The sequence below is a fragment of the Protopterus annectens genome, chromosome 1.part1 (assembly GCF_019279795.1).
Source record: "Protopterus annectens isolate FY-2018-M chromosome 1.part1, PAN1.0, whole genome shotgun sequence".
In the NCBI taxonomy this organism is placed as follows: domain Eukaryota; kingdom Metazoa; phylum Chordata; order Ceratodontiformes; family Protopteridae; genus Protopterus; species Protopterus annectens.
The window spans coordinates 1,383,638,987-1,383,654,375 of record NC_056726.1 but is presented as its reverse complement, the minus strand read 5'-3'; positions in this window follow the sequence as shown (position 1 = coordinate 1,383,654,375).

Sequence of the window (15,389 nt, the reverse complement as noted above, 5' to 3'; positions counted from 1 at the left end):
CTTTCTAGTGGCAACAATTTAGAGGGCAGAAATCTTAATCTCCCTTCTAAGACAAAAAATCTTTGCAATACACTCAGATTTTACATTCTGTGATAATGTGCTTACATATTTCTATAATCTTTGCTAGTCTTAATGTTTTTGGTAGTCTACATTCGTACTGGACTATTTGGTATTTCTAATTTATGCTAATTAGATATCCAGATTTTATCTGGATGTTACCATTCAAGGTCCTTTGTACCTATTTTTCAATGTCTACAGGTTGAGGTATGCTGAATTGCCTAACAGTTACTGCTAATTCAGTTGGTCAGTGTAGTCTTATTGAACCTTGTGGAATGCTAGAGCTTTCAATAAAGATGTTTAAGCCAATTTTTGTCTATTTGCCATACATGTGCAACACAGTAGGTAGCATAGCAGTATCCTACATTAAAATCTGATTCTATAACTGTAGTTTATTAGCTCTGGCAGCAAAGGCCCATCCATTTAACCCTTCCTGCTTACTACGCAAGGCATATCACATTGAAATTTGTGTACCATGGATTAGTTTCATCCAGATGTACTGTTAATTAGAATAGCCAAGAAAGTAGATACTGACAACTTGGATTTAAGAAATTCAACAAAGCATATACGCCTAAATCCTTACTGTGAATTTTGTTTCACACCAGATTCAATGCTCTGCAAGGGTTCCACTCTCACAGGTTCATAGGTTCGTACTAGGCTATCTACCCTAGGGCAGTTTTCAGCCTAGCCAGAGTGTGTGTGGCTTTCACCACCCCTTAGGATGAGAATACTATGCCCATTTACGGTTTAGTTTACTGTGCCTCTGTCTAGTAGTGACACAGGTGACCCCCGGGGTAAACCTACAATCTCTCATCCACTCGTCAAGATTTCTCTTGAATAGAGTTAGTGAGGGGCTCTGCCTAACATGGATTGGGATTCTGTTCCAGAGTGTAGGGAGCCTCTGGGTTATGAATCTGCCAATCCAGCACGTCCTATTTATTTCTGTGTTGAGGTTTAAGTCTCTTGCCTCTGATGGATTTGGATTTTTTGAGGTGGAGCATGTCCATTAATTCTGGATTGGACATGGCCTTGTACGTCAGGCACAGATCACCTCCGAGTAGGTGGTATGCGACTGAATAGAGCTGGAGTTTCTTCAGTCGGGCAGCATATGACATATGTTTAATACCCTTTATCCTCTGAGGAACTTTTGGGGTCTTTCCAACTGCTGCAAATGTCGGGCAAGATGCATCCCAAATGGGGCATTGTACTCTATCATTGGCCTGATAAGAGAAGAGTACAGGGGCGCAATGACCTCTCTATGTATGAAACCCTTCATGATAAGGTGGGCAATATAGAAGGTCTTCCTAACCACTTTGGTAATGTGAGTGTCAAATGAGGTTACTGTCAACCTGGGTCCCCTACCTCTTCTGTACTTAATGGATTACCACCTATGTGGTAATTTGTGGGTACCTTGTTTTTCCCAAAGGGTATGACTATACATTTTTTGGCGTTCAGCTTAAGGCGATGGCTCTGGCACCAATTATCCGTTTCTAGGAGGTCTCTCTGAAGGATGCTTGTGTCCGCTGGAGTATCAATTATGGCACCCAGTTTGCAGTCATCTGCGAACTTTGTCAGCCACAATCCTCATGTTTGTCTGTACCTCGGAAAAATAAATGTCGAACAAGAGGGGTCCCAGGACTGAGCCCTGTGGGACACTGCTTGTGACTGGCTTAGTCTGACATAGCTTCAGCAACTCTGACCCTGTGGGTTCTGTCCTTGAGCCAGTTTGCAACCCATCTTGTGACATATGGGTTTACATTTAAGCTGGTGAGTTTGTCTATGATGCCAGAGTGGGGTATTGTCGAAGGCTTTTGCAAGGTCAAGGTAGGCTGTGTGAACTGCCTTACCCTCATCAATGGCCTTGGTGAAGTTCAAAAGGCAGGATCTGCCCTTGACAAAGCCAAATTGGGTAGGATCCAATGTCTGTAGGTCCCCAATGTCTTTGAGTTCCATAATGATCCTCTCCATAGCTTTGCAGACCAGGCTCGTCAAGCTTATGGGGTGGTAATTTCCAGGGTCTATAGAAGCACCGCCTTTGTGAAGTGGGACCACTGTTGCAGTAAGCCACTCTTTGGGTACGTATCCTGTAGTAAGGCTAAGATTAAACAGCAGCCTTGTGTGGGTTTAGTTCCTCTTGGAGTTCATGTAGCACACAGCCCGGGACACCATCCAGTCCCATTGATGCTGTGTTTTTAGCTTTAGAGAGGGCGGCTCTCACCTGGGCATCTGAGATATTAGGGAGGCTACACTCTGCTGGGATAGATATTTCTCCTTTTGGTGGGGAGGGGGAGGAGCAATTTGCACTGAATCTGTCTGCCAGAATGTTGGCAATGTGTATTTTGTGTCATTTTGGACTAACTCTGAGCATATCTGGGAGTTTCCACCCAGGTTTCTAACATAGCTAAAGAAGGCCTTGTGATTGTCTTTTGTGATTTTTCTCTCAAAGTTGGCCTTGGATGATTTTATAAGTGATCATAGTTTTTTGCTAGTACTGATCAGAGATGTCTCCCCTTTTAGGGATTTTGCTCTGTCATGTAGTAGCTTCCTCCTGTTGCAAAGTTTGTTTATGGCTGGGGTCCACCAGACCGGGTGCCTGCCTTTGGGGGAATGGGTCTTGGTTTTATTTGGAATTGCATGATCCATGCATTCTTGAAGGTGCCTGTAGAAGGCATTTGTAAAGGATTCAGCAGTGTGGGTTGTGGTTTCCACTGGCCTAGGGGCCTTGAAGGATACCACTTCAGTCTTAAGTGTGAAGTTGGCTTTTTGATAAGTTCTTCACTGTGGTCTCTTGTGCAGGGGGTGGGGGCGGGATGTGGATTTCCAGTGAGATTAATTTATGGTCTGATCTCACCAATGAGGGATATACTTCACGGATATCAAATTTCCTCAGGATTGCCAAGAAGAGTCTATTCATAAATATCCTTTGTGCATAACCTCCTGCACCCCAACCAAGTAACTTATGTATTGCACATATTCCTCTGTCCCCAAATGTTCAATATCCATTTAAAGTGCATCGTATATTTCTAATCTGGTATACTTGCAACCCAATGGTTACATGTGGATTATTTCCTGCACTGAAGACTACTCAATCCATAAATATGATTGCCAGTTAGCTGTCAGTCTGTGTGCCTCTAACAAATGTGCATACATATAAGCCATTATTTCCATACCCTTTTATAAACCTCCATTGTGCAATTCAAGCTATCATTTTACACAGATTGCTAGAAAGTAACAGTTGCCAAGAAGATACTACATCGAATGACTTTTACTAAAGTAAAATTTCTCAAACTGCTTCAGATTTAACTTAACACACGTAAAATTTTGCACCACATTTTCAAAATGCCATGTACCGAATTCAAATTTCATGAACTAAATTGTTGCACATTTTTATAGCAGAAGCTGACTTCATGTTTTGCAGTGACTGCACAGTTTCATTTTACAGCAGAGGTCTGTCTCACAACAGCTCAATGTCCAAATTTAATTTGCTGCACTGGGGCAGTTATTCCCATAAATTCAAGAACCAGCATTTACATCTGTGTTCTGTTTGTCCTTGAACCCATTTCACTTGCACACAGAGTGCTCTGGTCAGCAAAACTCTACTTCTGAATCCACTGCTCCTTTTTAAAAGGTCCCATATACAGGTAACTGAAGGCTAAAACACACATGGTCTGACAGCAAGTTAATGACTGGCTGACATTGCCTGTGGACTGTAGCTTCCTTGCAAGAACATATGCTCTCTACTCTATGCTCCAAACTTTGTGCTTTTGTCAGGGTTATGGCTGAAAAGCTTCAGTTTGTATAGTGTTTAAAAATAGGTGGACTTAGACATGTTAAAGCTGTAATGCACACAACTCTATTCCAATTCTGGTAAATGTGTGGCAAAGCATTTAAACTGCAAGATAAATAGGTGTGCATGTTGGGCATTGAACTAGAACATACATATTTGAGGAAACCTTGGGCATTGAACTAGAACATACATATTTGAGGAAACCTGCAGAGTCTGCCCGAAAAGGAGATGCTAACAATTTATAGCCATAATGTTATGCAGTTGATGGATTTGCAAAAAAATCCAAGTACTATACTGCTGTGAATAAAATGTGTAATCAGCTCTATTTGGCTATTGGCTCAGCCTAGAGCAACACTTGCAGTGCATTCTAAGTTTGACTGGACTTGTAGTAAAGAACTAGCAGTGATGAAAAGAGCAAAGAAAATATAGATGTAGAGGATGGGCTGCCTACAAGAAGTCCATCCTCCACCCCTTTCCTGTTTTTAAATGGGTTATGGTGTCACTTTCAACAATTATCTTGGGCCAAGGTTTACACCAGGTGGCTAGCCCTGCCATGGGGCTACAATGACAAGTGACTGAAAACTTGGAGATAGGGTTACGTTTGATCCTAGGAGGCAGAAGAAAGGCCTTCTTAAAGGCACTTGACATTTAAACCAATAATTGTTAAACTGTTGGCCTTAATAGAGAATGTACTGTTACTGTCCAGTTATAATATAGCTGCAAAATGTATTAGTGGTTAAACTGACTGGTAAACTCTCATTTAGCCTACCAGCATCATTAGTAACAGGAATCTGTTGTATCCCAAAAATTCTTTAGAAAAGCCGACATCTGTAGTAGCAGGAAGATTTCTTGAGCTATAACTTCGTCTTGCTGTCAAATCTGAATTTACTTTGCTATTATTTGCAGTTGTCACAAACTGCAACATCATCACTACCATGTAAACAATATCTGGTTTAGTTACAGAAGCAGTGTGCTCTCATGATTACTTGAGAAAGATCTTGCAACCAGTGTACAATTAGTATTGAGCCACAAGTAGTGATTTACCTACTGTGATTTATAAAGACCAGCTCCAGACTCGAGCTGAACACCAAAAACAAAAGCAAAATGCAGCTCCAAGAAACCATGTCCGAATAACTCGTGTGCATTAGGTTTTCGTACAGCTTCAGTCTTGCACACAACTCAACCTTTTGTATAACACATTTCATAACACTACTGACTTCTCAATGAAACAAAAAAATAAACATTACTGTTCAAATGAAGCATTTGGTGTCTTAGCCTCTTAAAATCTGCTTTGTGATATTGCATCTAGTCTAGGCAGGGAGCATAGATTTCCATTCTAAAATCTACTGCTTCTGTATAGATTATTAAATCTCTTCTCAGCTGGCTCAAACACCTGACCTCTTGAAGCATCTGTGATCCTACAACTATGAACTGTGAATCATAATGTTAGATCATAAATATTAATGCATTTCCCAAACTAAGTGCCTTTGACACCACTACAACCATAAACTACCAGTGCCTCTGACACCCTTACAACCATATGTACAATGCAGAGCAAATAGTTAATCAGAGAAACAAAATCCAAAAGTAGCTTAACTGTATGTAAACTTGTTTTACATGTGCTTTAGTCATTTGTGGGGTCTTGGAGCTGGTTTGTATATTGACTGTTAGATTTACAATTTCCAAAAGTCAGTAATACTAGTAGACAAATGTATGGAAATTCAGCACTTGATGTACAGAATCATCCATACTTGAATACCTTTAGTTCATTTGGTAGTTTGCATACCAGTGGTGGGTATGAATAAATGAAGTATTTTATAGGAAAGTAGAATGGAGTCCCTTGTCCCATGTGTAGGACTGGCCTAATAGCTTAGATTCTGATAAACCAGGTTATGTTGGTATGGCCTTTTTTCCCCCTAGGCCATTCCAAGTACTCTTGAAATCTAATAGGGAAATAATTGGTAATCTTGGATAAACTTAATATTTATGTGAAATCTGTCACACTGCATGGCAGCCACAATGCCCAAGCCAGGTCAATTATGGATTTGTTTTGGCACTTGGGTTTTGAAGGTTAGCCACAGATTTTCAATTTTCTTGATTATACCTGTCCAATAGAAAACTGTTCAAGCTGCAAATTAGGCTGTCATTGAAGAGATGCACTTCCTAGAGACTTAATGAAGTTTCCTTCAGCCTTCTGTTCAATGATACTAGCCTCAACAGACCATCCTGGAACTCCCAAGGATTTTACTCTAGTCTATGGACTAAATCAGCTTAAACAAGTTTGCATCTACCACTCTGTTAAACACACCTGTAAGTCCTAGCCAAAACCTTCACCTTGCAGCATTACTGTTGGCATGTCCTATAGTTGAAAGCATGCCAATGTAGTTGAGCTTTCCATGCACACCACAACACAGACATTAATGCTCTAGCCTGCCAGTATACCAAAACACTTGTCCCCATAAAGTGTCCAGGCTGTTGAAATATCTAAACAAGTACTTGCTATAATGTAATCTGGTAGTCTGTTCCATGCATCAGCAGCTCTGAGAAACAATTGGTACACTTAAATTCCTAAAGAAACTTCTGTATAGGTTGCCTGATTCTCCTACTTTGATAACCCCAAACATTTCCAGAGGTAGTTGTCTAAATGCCCTATATACCTGAATAAGATATCCTCTTACATCTATAAGACTGTACAAGTTCAGATATTTTAGCCTTTCATAATTTAAATGTTCACATCCATAGATGCCATTGGTATTTCTGCTGAACTCTTTCCAGTAACTTTTTCTTACAAGGTTTCCATATTCCATACTATAAGTTTGGGTCTAATGTAACTCACAACTTCATTGATTTTCCTAGACTTCATAAACCTATTTATACAATCCCTAACCAATGTGTTATGATTAGAAAAACTTGAAGCTGGATCTACCCATATACCCAGGTCATTAAATGAAGAATCTACAGTTTCAATCACTGTGTGCAGTCTTAAATATTCAGTTTCTCTCCCAAATCTCATATGTTTCGTTTTTGATGTATTGGCATATTCTGTCCCAAATGGTCAATTTAGTAAAGTTCTTTTGCAGACATGCCTTTGTCTAGAATGCATGTAATCAGTTTACCCAATTTCAGGTAATCTGCATATAGACTGCAGAACACCTCCGATGAAAATGTTGGGTCTGGAAGATGCAATCTTAAAGGGCCTAGGACAGTCCAGTGGGACACCCTGTCTCTAAGCAAGAACTTGACCTGTCCATTTGCTGTATACTTGCATGTCCTATTTGTAAGCCATGCAGCTATCCATATTATCAAGAGTACTTTGATAGCCTAGTTCTACCTTATTGATAAGTGTTGTGTGACCCTGTCAAATGCTGAATTATATATCGCACAATTTTTCAGTTGTAGCTGTTAGATCTATTACCACCTTAACATGATCTCTATTTTCAACATATGCCTGCTAATATATGGTTTAAAGTCCAAGCCTATCCAGTTAATGACAACTTGTATTACCTTCTTGGTTATGTGTCCATAACCTGAAAGACTTAAATGTTTGTCCGTCTGACTCCCCTTTCCCTTAGACTGGTTTAGTAAGTGCACATTTCCAGTCTTGAATCTTCCCATATTTATATTACCTAGTAAACAGATTTAATGGTACTGTAAATTCTTGAAGTATTCTCTAGTCATTAGTAATTTAGTCTCTCCCTGTGCTTTGTTTGCATCCAGTTTGCACAATCTAATCCGATTCCAGTATCTGAGTTAACTTGGTGTCACTAGGATGACATCGCCTTTGAGGAGCCAAACTGATTTTGTAAACTTCTAATCTGTTTTGTAATTTTTAGAATCTATGCACAGTTCATAAGATTGTATGTCTTCACTAATTCCCACATCTTGTGTACCTATAAGATTTAATATTGTACTCTATAAATTTTCTTCAAATTTTTCATGATCTTGTCTCGCACTATGCTTTGTCCAGCTTGTTTATTTTAGTTTTCAAAGCTGTAGTTCGACCTTTCCAATTTATTTTTTCCTCTCCTTAATCTGGTATCTTGTTAGGGAATGTATCTCCTGACATATGCCTAGATCCTGATGTTAAAACTTTTTTTTTTTTTTTTTTTTCACTCCATTTCTCTCAATCCTTCACATTCCATCTGCAGTTTTTCCACTGAACACACCAGTTTTACTTGGCGACAGTTTCCTTCCATATAATCTATATCAAATCTGTGCATGGGTTTGGATTTCAGTTTGTCAAACTTTAGAACCCCATGATCACTAAACATAAAAACTGTGGTAAAACTTGAAGTAATGGTAATTTCTTTAGTAACAACGTCTAGTATGTACCATTTCCTGGTAGTTTATTTCAAGATCTGAAGCAATTGTTCCTGAACATGCACTGAATTTCCTTAATGTTGAATCAATAAATTTACCAGAAACAGATGAATAATAAGTCCCAAGAATCTTACCTCCTGTGTTTCTTGCAAGAAATGTATGAATTCCTGTAGGTCATCAGCACTTTGGTCTATGCACTTCAATTATGTTACAGGGTTGTCATGTCACCCAGGTATCGACTATCTCTAATCACCATCACAACACTCCACCTGTCTGTTGCAGTAAAAATAGTTGTACCCTAACAGAACTGGTTTCTAGTCATTGTTTAACCATATTTCACAAACCTCAATTTTGTTAAAATCTCTGCAGATTTTCTGAAACTTTCATACTCCTAGCATTAACCACCATTGGAGATGCATCAAATGTTGCTATCTGAACTGTTACATTTGATTTGGCAAAAATCTTGCCTGTCAAATATTGCAGAAATATCTGCTGCAAATTTTTTCCTGATCTTGACAATGGAATGCCATCCTTTCTGAACACATGCACCCAAAATTAGGCTGGTTTTATAGGATCATAGGAGGTAGCTAGGCTATTGGCCCTGAGGCCCTTATAAGCCTAGTTAAGAGTTTAGCCAAATCAGCACCAGATGACCCTGTCCAGCAGGGACATGGGTGGAATCCCAGGGGTATATTTTCTGTTTCCCATCCAGTTATCCAGCTTGTACTTCAAAAGGGGTAGAGAGGTACTCTGGAGAGAGTCTATCCCCTAGATGGGGAGTCTCTGTGACACCTATCCCACCAAGTCTTGTCTCTGGGACACCTATCCCACCAAGTCTTGTTGATGTCAGACCAGGTTGAGGCCATGTGTGCAGGTTACTCTAGTGGAGCTTGACTTGCGTAATATGCAGCAGTCTCATCAAGGTAGGGTCCATGATCCTTTTGAATGCAGGACAGAGGTCACCTGTAAGTCTGTATGAAACTGAGTAGAGGGACAGGGTTTAAATCTGTGTATGGTAGATGTTTGGGGCCCTGGATTCTCCTGGTGAGGAACCTCTGGTCTCTCCAAATGCTGCATAAGCTTTGTGAGGTGCATGCCAAGAGGCATTGTACTCTATGGGCCTTGTAAGGGAAGAATACAGGGATGTTGTAACATCCTTGTCCCTGGATATGAGCCTTCCACATGGCTCACCTCATAAGTAAGGGTTTGTGTACAATGGAAGCAACATCATGGTAAAGTCAGGTTGATATCAACCTGGGTACCCAAATCCCTCAACTGATTGCGTGCTTAGGACATTAATATGATTTGTGGGGACATCACTCCCCAAAGGGGATGATGCATTTTTTGGTTTTCATCTTGGCCATGTTGCTGGCCCCAGTCATTTGATTGAGACCCTTTTGGGGGATGTGCATATCACTTGGGGGAATTGACAGAACCCAGCTTGCAGTAATCTAAACTTGGTCAGCCATAGCCCACTGGTTTTGGCCTGCACTTCAAAAAGTATCTCAAATAGAGGCCCCAGCACTGAATCCTGGGGTATGCAGCTTATGGGTCTACTGCTTGAGGTAGCTTCCCCTATTTTGACTATATGGGTTCTTAGTGAGACAGTTTGCTACCCATCTGGTAATGTATGGATTGATGCCTAGTTGAGCGTTTATCTATTATGCAGAGTGGGGAATGGTGTCAAAGGCTTTGGCCAGGACAAGGTAGATGGTGTGCATGGTCTTCCCCTTGTTCATGGCTTAGTCTACCCATTTTAGCAGACATGACCTCCCTTTGACTAAGCCAAACTGTGTGAGATCAAATGTTGCCAATGTCCTTGTTAATGTAGTCTGATCCATTCCATGGCCTTGCAAATCAGGTTAGACTGATGGGTCTATAATTTCCAGGATCGATGGACACTCCACCTTTGTGTAAAGGGATGATGGTGGCTGTCCTCCACTCAGCTGGGATGAACTTTTAACTGGACATGTTTCATGTAGGTATTGCCCAAAAAATCTTTCAGACTTGATTACCCTTAACTTTGTAAAAGAGTCCTAACACCAGTACAAGCTATGCTAAGAGGGTTACGTGCCCAAATTATTCCTTGCATAGGAGATCGTACTAACATGAATAAAAACAAATGTATACTTTAAGGTATACTAAGGCTTGTCTAGTCTTATTTTTGTTCCTGGCAAGCATAACACTATTTCTTCATCCTCTCTGCAAATGTATTAAGTGTCTAATTGAATCTCCAATATCCTAGATCTGAACAATCTTCAACTTCTAATGCAGTAATATCTGCTCTGTTAGGAATGATCTTCATTACCATTAGTCTTAATCCCATTGTTTTCATTCCGTATTAAATTCGCAAGCGTGCAATTCTCATCCACCTGGCTTTGTACATCCACAGCTTGAGCCATGTAGTCCGCATTGGCCTTTCTCCTTTTTTTCTTACAGTATTGTTGAATTTTGATTTGCTTTACCCTTGTCCCTTGCCTTTCTGGAAAAATGCCTTTTTCTGTAGATGTTTTCTGATGAAACATTTCTCTGTATTCTGTATATTACATAACTGTATCCTTTCTTACTATGTTCTCTATTTAGACAAGTCTGTTTTTTCCTTCTAAACACACTGAATCCTTGATTGCTCAGGGGCATCACCTTCATTCATAGGGGTTGAATGATTTTTTACAGACAATGGACACATTAATGGACACATTTCCTAAATACATTCTATTTGCTTAACATAATCTCACCACTCCAATCACTAATGTATGTAGCAACAGTTCTCAAAGCTGTGCTAATCACACAAGTCTAAATTCACTTCAAAGTAAGCAAATGATCCAACTTTTGACATGAGCAAATATCACCAGTGTCATCAGGTGATGCCTTTAAAATATGCATAGCATTTATTACACTGCAAATCATTAACTGCATACTAAATCCATATTGAGCTTCATTTGAATAAAAAAATCAGTAACCACAGAATTCAAAGCATTTAAATCAACCAAGAAAAATCTCACAAGCAATATACAACCAAGTCTTTCTGACCGTACAGGTTCTGAAAGTTGGATAATGGCTGTAATTCCTTTACATGCAGTAGCTTCTGATCACTATTGCTTGCAATTGCACTTAATGTTAACAGTAATAAATCACAAAGATAGGATTATTTAGATAAGTTCTGGATTGTCCTCTGGTATATGTATGACTTTATAGTTAACTAGGCCCCTTGGAATGGCTAGAGCCTCTGGTATTTTGTTTCTGTATTAATTCCCCATTTTAAATATTTCCCTAACATCTTTCTCCATGTAAAATATGCTTGAGCTATCCCACTTTTGCTCCAAATGGCAATGTTTTCTCTATTTTGCCTCCACCCTTTTGTTTATAGTTTTGGGGTTCCATCACTCCATGCATCCCAGTTTGTGTTCTTTGCTTATGAATTTTTATATTAAATATTCAAAATGTAAAATGGAACAAAAATAAAACCTAGCTAAACTATGATGCATGACTGCATATACAAACAAGTTCCTTTTCCTAAAAAAAGATAAGCAATTTGTTTTTCAGACCTAAAATTGAGATCTGCTTCAACAATGGAATAAGGAGATGCTGGATCCTTTAAGTCCATGAAATAGACCATGGATCTTTAACTGGCCTGAGGAATATTTACTTTTTGATTGTAGACTCCTTGGCAGTCACTTTTCTTAACTGTAGATGAGTCTTCCATTTTTGGTGATTGTCTTTCTCAATTCATAAGAAAAATTATTGGACAACAGTGCTTATAAAAAGTCTGATAGAATTCCAAAAGGTTGATAAAGGATATTCCACAAAAATGTATTGCCAATCCACTTTAAAATGTGTGTACACCAAGTACTAGCTTGGTCTTTTGAAAACGTTTTATATGGAGTCATGAAAGATCTAGGGATGAATTTTCATCCCAATATACACCAAAATAGAACAAAAGGATTTTTATTGAAAGAATAAAAGGTTTATCTCTGATTCTTCACTATAAATTCCTAAAACTTTGAATTTAATAGAAATTTATATTCACATCCTTTAAGCTTGTGTAGTCACCTTCTCCCTTATTTTTTTAGTTATTCATTTAATCTTGCCTGTTTTCTATCCAGTGAATATTGCAAGTTATTGTGTACACATGATACATGGGAGCCCTCAGCCCCTCTTATTCATTCTCATTTGCCTTGCTCACGTTCCCTTTGCTTTTAATGATCCAGTCCCCTCTTTTTGGATTTGTGGTAGCCTTTTGTCAATAGGTTCTTTTTTGTGTGTGGAGTATGAGGATTATATTATAGCAATATTGTTGAAGTAATTGTCCCAAGAAATGTGTGTCCACTAACCCCCATCAAGAGTATCACTTGCCTTTTCCCAAATTCCTCTAGATTTTTTTGAATTGTTGCACTGTGGTCCAACACACAGCCCTGGGTACTTGGCAACTCGATCTCTTGGCTCTCCTATTTCCCCACTTCCTCTTTTCCTTGTCTCAGCACCACTCTGACCCTGCTCCTGTCTCCTTTCTCAGCTTCTCAAGTCATGCAGCTCCTATTGCTGCAGCAACAAGCTCTGACAGTAACATGTAGTCACCTGCATATAACATAGATTTTATGCAGCCATTTTCTTCCAGCATTATTAAATAATCTTCTTTCCACTGCCAGTTCCTTTGTCACATGTGTGAACAGGACTAGAGATAGAGCAGTTTCTAGTTCCTCTGTATCCTTGTCTCGAGACATTTGTTTCTGGGTCTTGATATATGGCTTGTTTTCAGTGTCTGAACTTCCCTGTGTGTATCTTTCAAGGAAACTTGCATCATAAGCACTGTCCCACCTCTTGCTTATTACTCTGATCAAGTGCATGAATGTAATCAGGTTCCCACCAGTCTTTCAGCCTTCTTTTCCTTCATAGACATTTGCTCTGCTTGTATTTTTGGCAATACTGCCAGTCTTCCTACAAATAATGTTGCAGACGTGTTTATTCCTATATTCACTAATTGGCCTATAATTTCCCATTTCCTCCCCCCTCCATTTAGGTATGGTTGTTGTAACCCTTCACATACTTTTGTTTTGCTAATCTTGTATTCTATGTACTTTGCAGTTTTCCATCTTTCTCATCCCTTATCGCTGCATTCAGCTTTTAGTCATCCTCTCTCTTCTCTAATTCCTTTAAAACTTCTGACTTCTTGTTTGGGGAAAGATCAGGGAGGTTTACAATTTGCTCATCAAAATATTCTGCATTTTTTTTTATTTCCAGTTTTGTTCTATTCCTCTTTAAATGTTGAGCAGAGATTGCCTCTGAGTAGACTAAATGCGACAGAGTATAGAAGTTTTTTTTAAGACGGCATAGGGCATCTGCTTTAGGCCTGTGATTCTTTCAATGAGGTGTTTCTGCGGCCTTTCCGGTTGTTGCAGATGTCTTGAGAGGTACATACCAAACGAGGCATTGTATTCTATAACTGGTCTAATGAGGGATGAATATAGTGGGACAATGACCTTTTTCCTGGATGAAAAGCCCTTAGTGATGAAGTGTGCCACACAGGATTTCCTGACACTGGTGATGCGGTTATCGAAGGTGAGACCACTGTCCACCTGTGTCCCTAAGTCTCTTATCGCACTTTCGATGTTTAGTGTATTGCCACCAATGTGGTAATTCATGGGTAAATGTTTTTTCCCAAAGGGAATAACTATACAATTCTTGGCTCTGGCACCAAGCATCTGTTTCTGTAAGCCCCTTTTGTAGAATATCCACCAACTGGGGATTCAATAATGGCTCCCAGTTTGCAGTCATCTGTGAATTTTGATAGCCAGAGTCCCTTAGTGCTGGCCTGTACTTCAGAGAAGTAGATGCCAAACAAGTGCAGTCACAGGACTGAACCCTGAGGTACTCCACTTGTCAGTTGTCTGGAGCTGGATTTGGAGTTGGCTACTTTTACAGTGTGGGTTCTGTCAGTAAGCCAGTTGGCAACCCATCAAGTGATGTAGGGATTAATGCCCAGCTTAGTAAGTTTATCTATGATTCTACAGTGGGGGATGGTATCGAAGGCCTTGGAGAGGTCCAGATAGGCTGTGTGGACCACCTTATCCTTGCCCACGGCTCTAGAGACCGATTCAAAGAAGTCAAGTTCAGGAGACAAGATCGGCCCTTCACAAACCCAAACTGCATGGGGTACAGTGTTTGAAGGTTGCCCGTGTCTTTGTTTATAAGTTCCATGATAATACGTTCCATGGCCTTGCAGATCAGGCTCGTTAGACTGATAGGGCAGTTGTTTCCAGGATCCAAGGTGGGACCCCCCCCTTGTGGAGTGAGAACTGTAGCTGTGTGCCACTCAGTGGGCATGAAGTCTGAGGTGAGGCTATGATTAAACATGACACTTGGGTGAGGTGCCAGTTCATTTTGTAGTTCATGTAGTACACAGCCTGGGATGTCATCTGGTCCCATGGATGCTGTATTCTTTTTGGAGAGTGCATTTTTTTTACCTGTGTGGCCGTTATTACTGGAATTTGGCAATATTTCGGTATTGGGATGGGCCCTTTAGGAGGTGAATGGGGGGGTGACGTTTGCACTGAAATGATCTGCCAGAATTTTGGCAATATCCTTGGGATCAGTATATTTAATACCATTCTGTTGTAACAGAGTAGATCTGAGCATTGCCATTTAGATTTTTGACATCTCTATAGAATGCCTTGTGGTTGTCTTTGGAATCTCTGGCAATTTTATTTGTGCTTGATCACCCGTCAATTTACCAATTCTCCTCCCACACTCCAGGCCTTCCTTAACTACCAAGTAAAGTTTTCCACCTCATCCTACCCATTGGCCTTTCTCTCGCATATCATGGGTAAAACCTCATATTCTATCATCCTTCCTACAGCAGTACTCCTCCTTATTATTTAACCAGATATGAAAACCAAACACTCTCAGGGGCTCCTTAACTACCAAGTAAAGTTTTCCACCTCATCCTACCCATTGGCCTTTCTCTCGCATATCATGGGTAAAACCTCATATTCTATCATCCTTCCTACAGCAGTACTCCTCCTTATTATTTAACCAGATATGAAAACCAAACACTCTCTGGGACTCCTTTCCCCAAGAGCTACACTAGGACACATTCAAACATCCCCTATCACACTAACACACTTTCCCTCTACCCAGCCAATACACGCAGTTCCAATCCAGTGTATCTTACTCTCCGCTACCCCAAGCCATCTGCAGCTAAATCTAATCTTAAGCTGCTACTCAAACT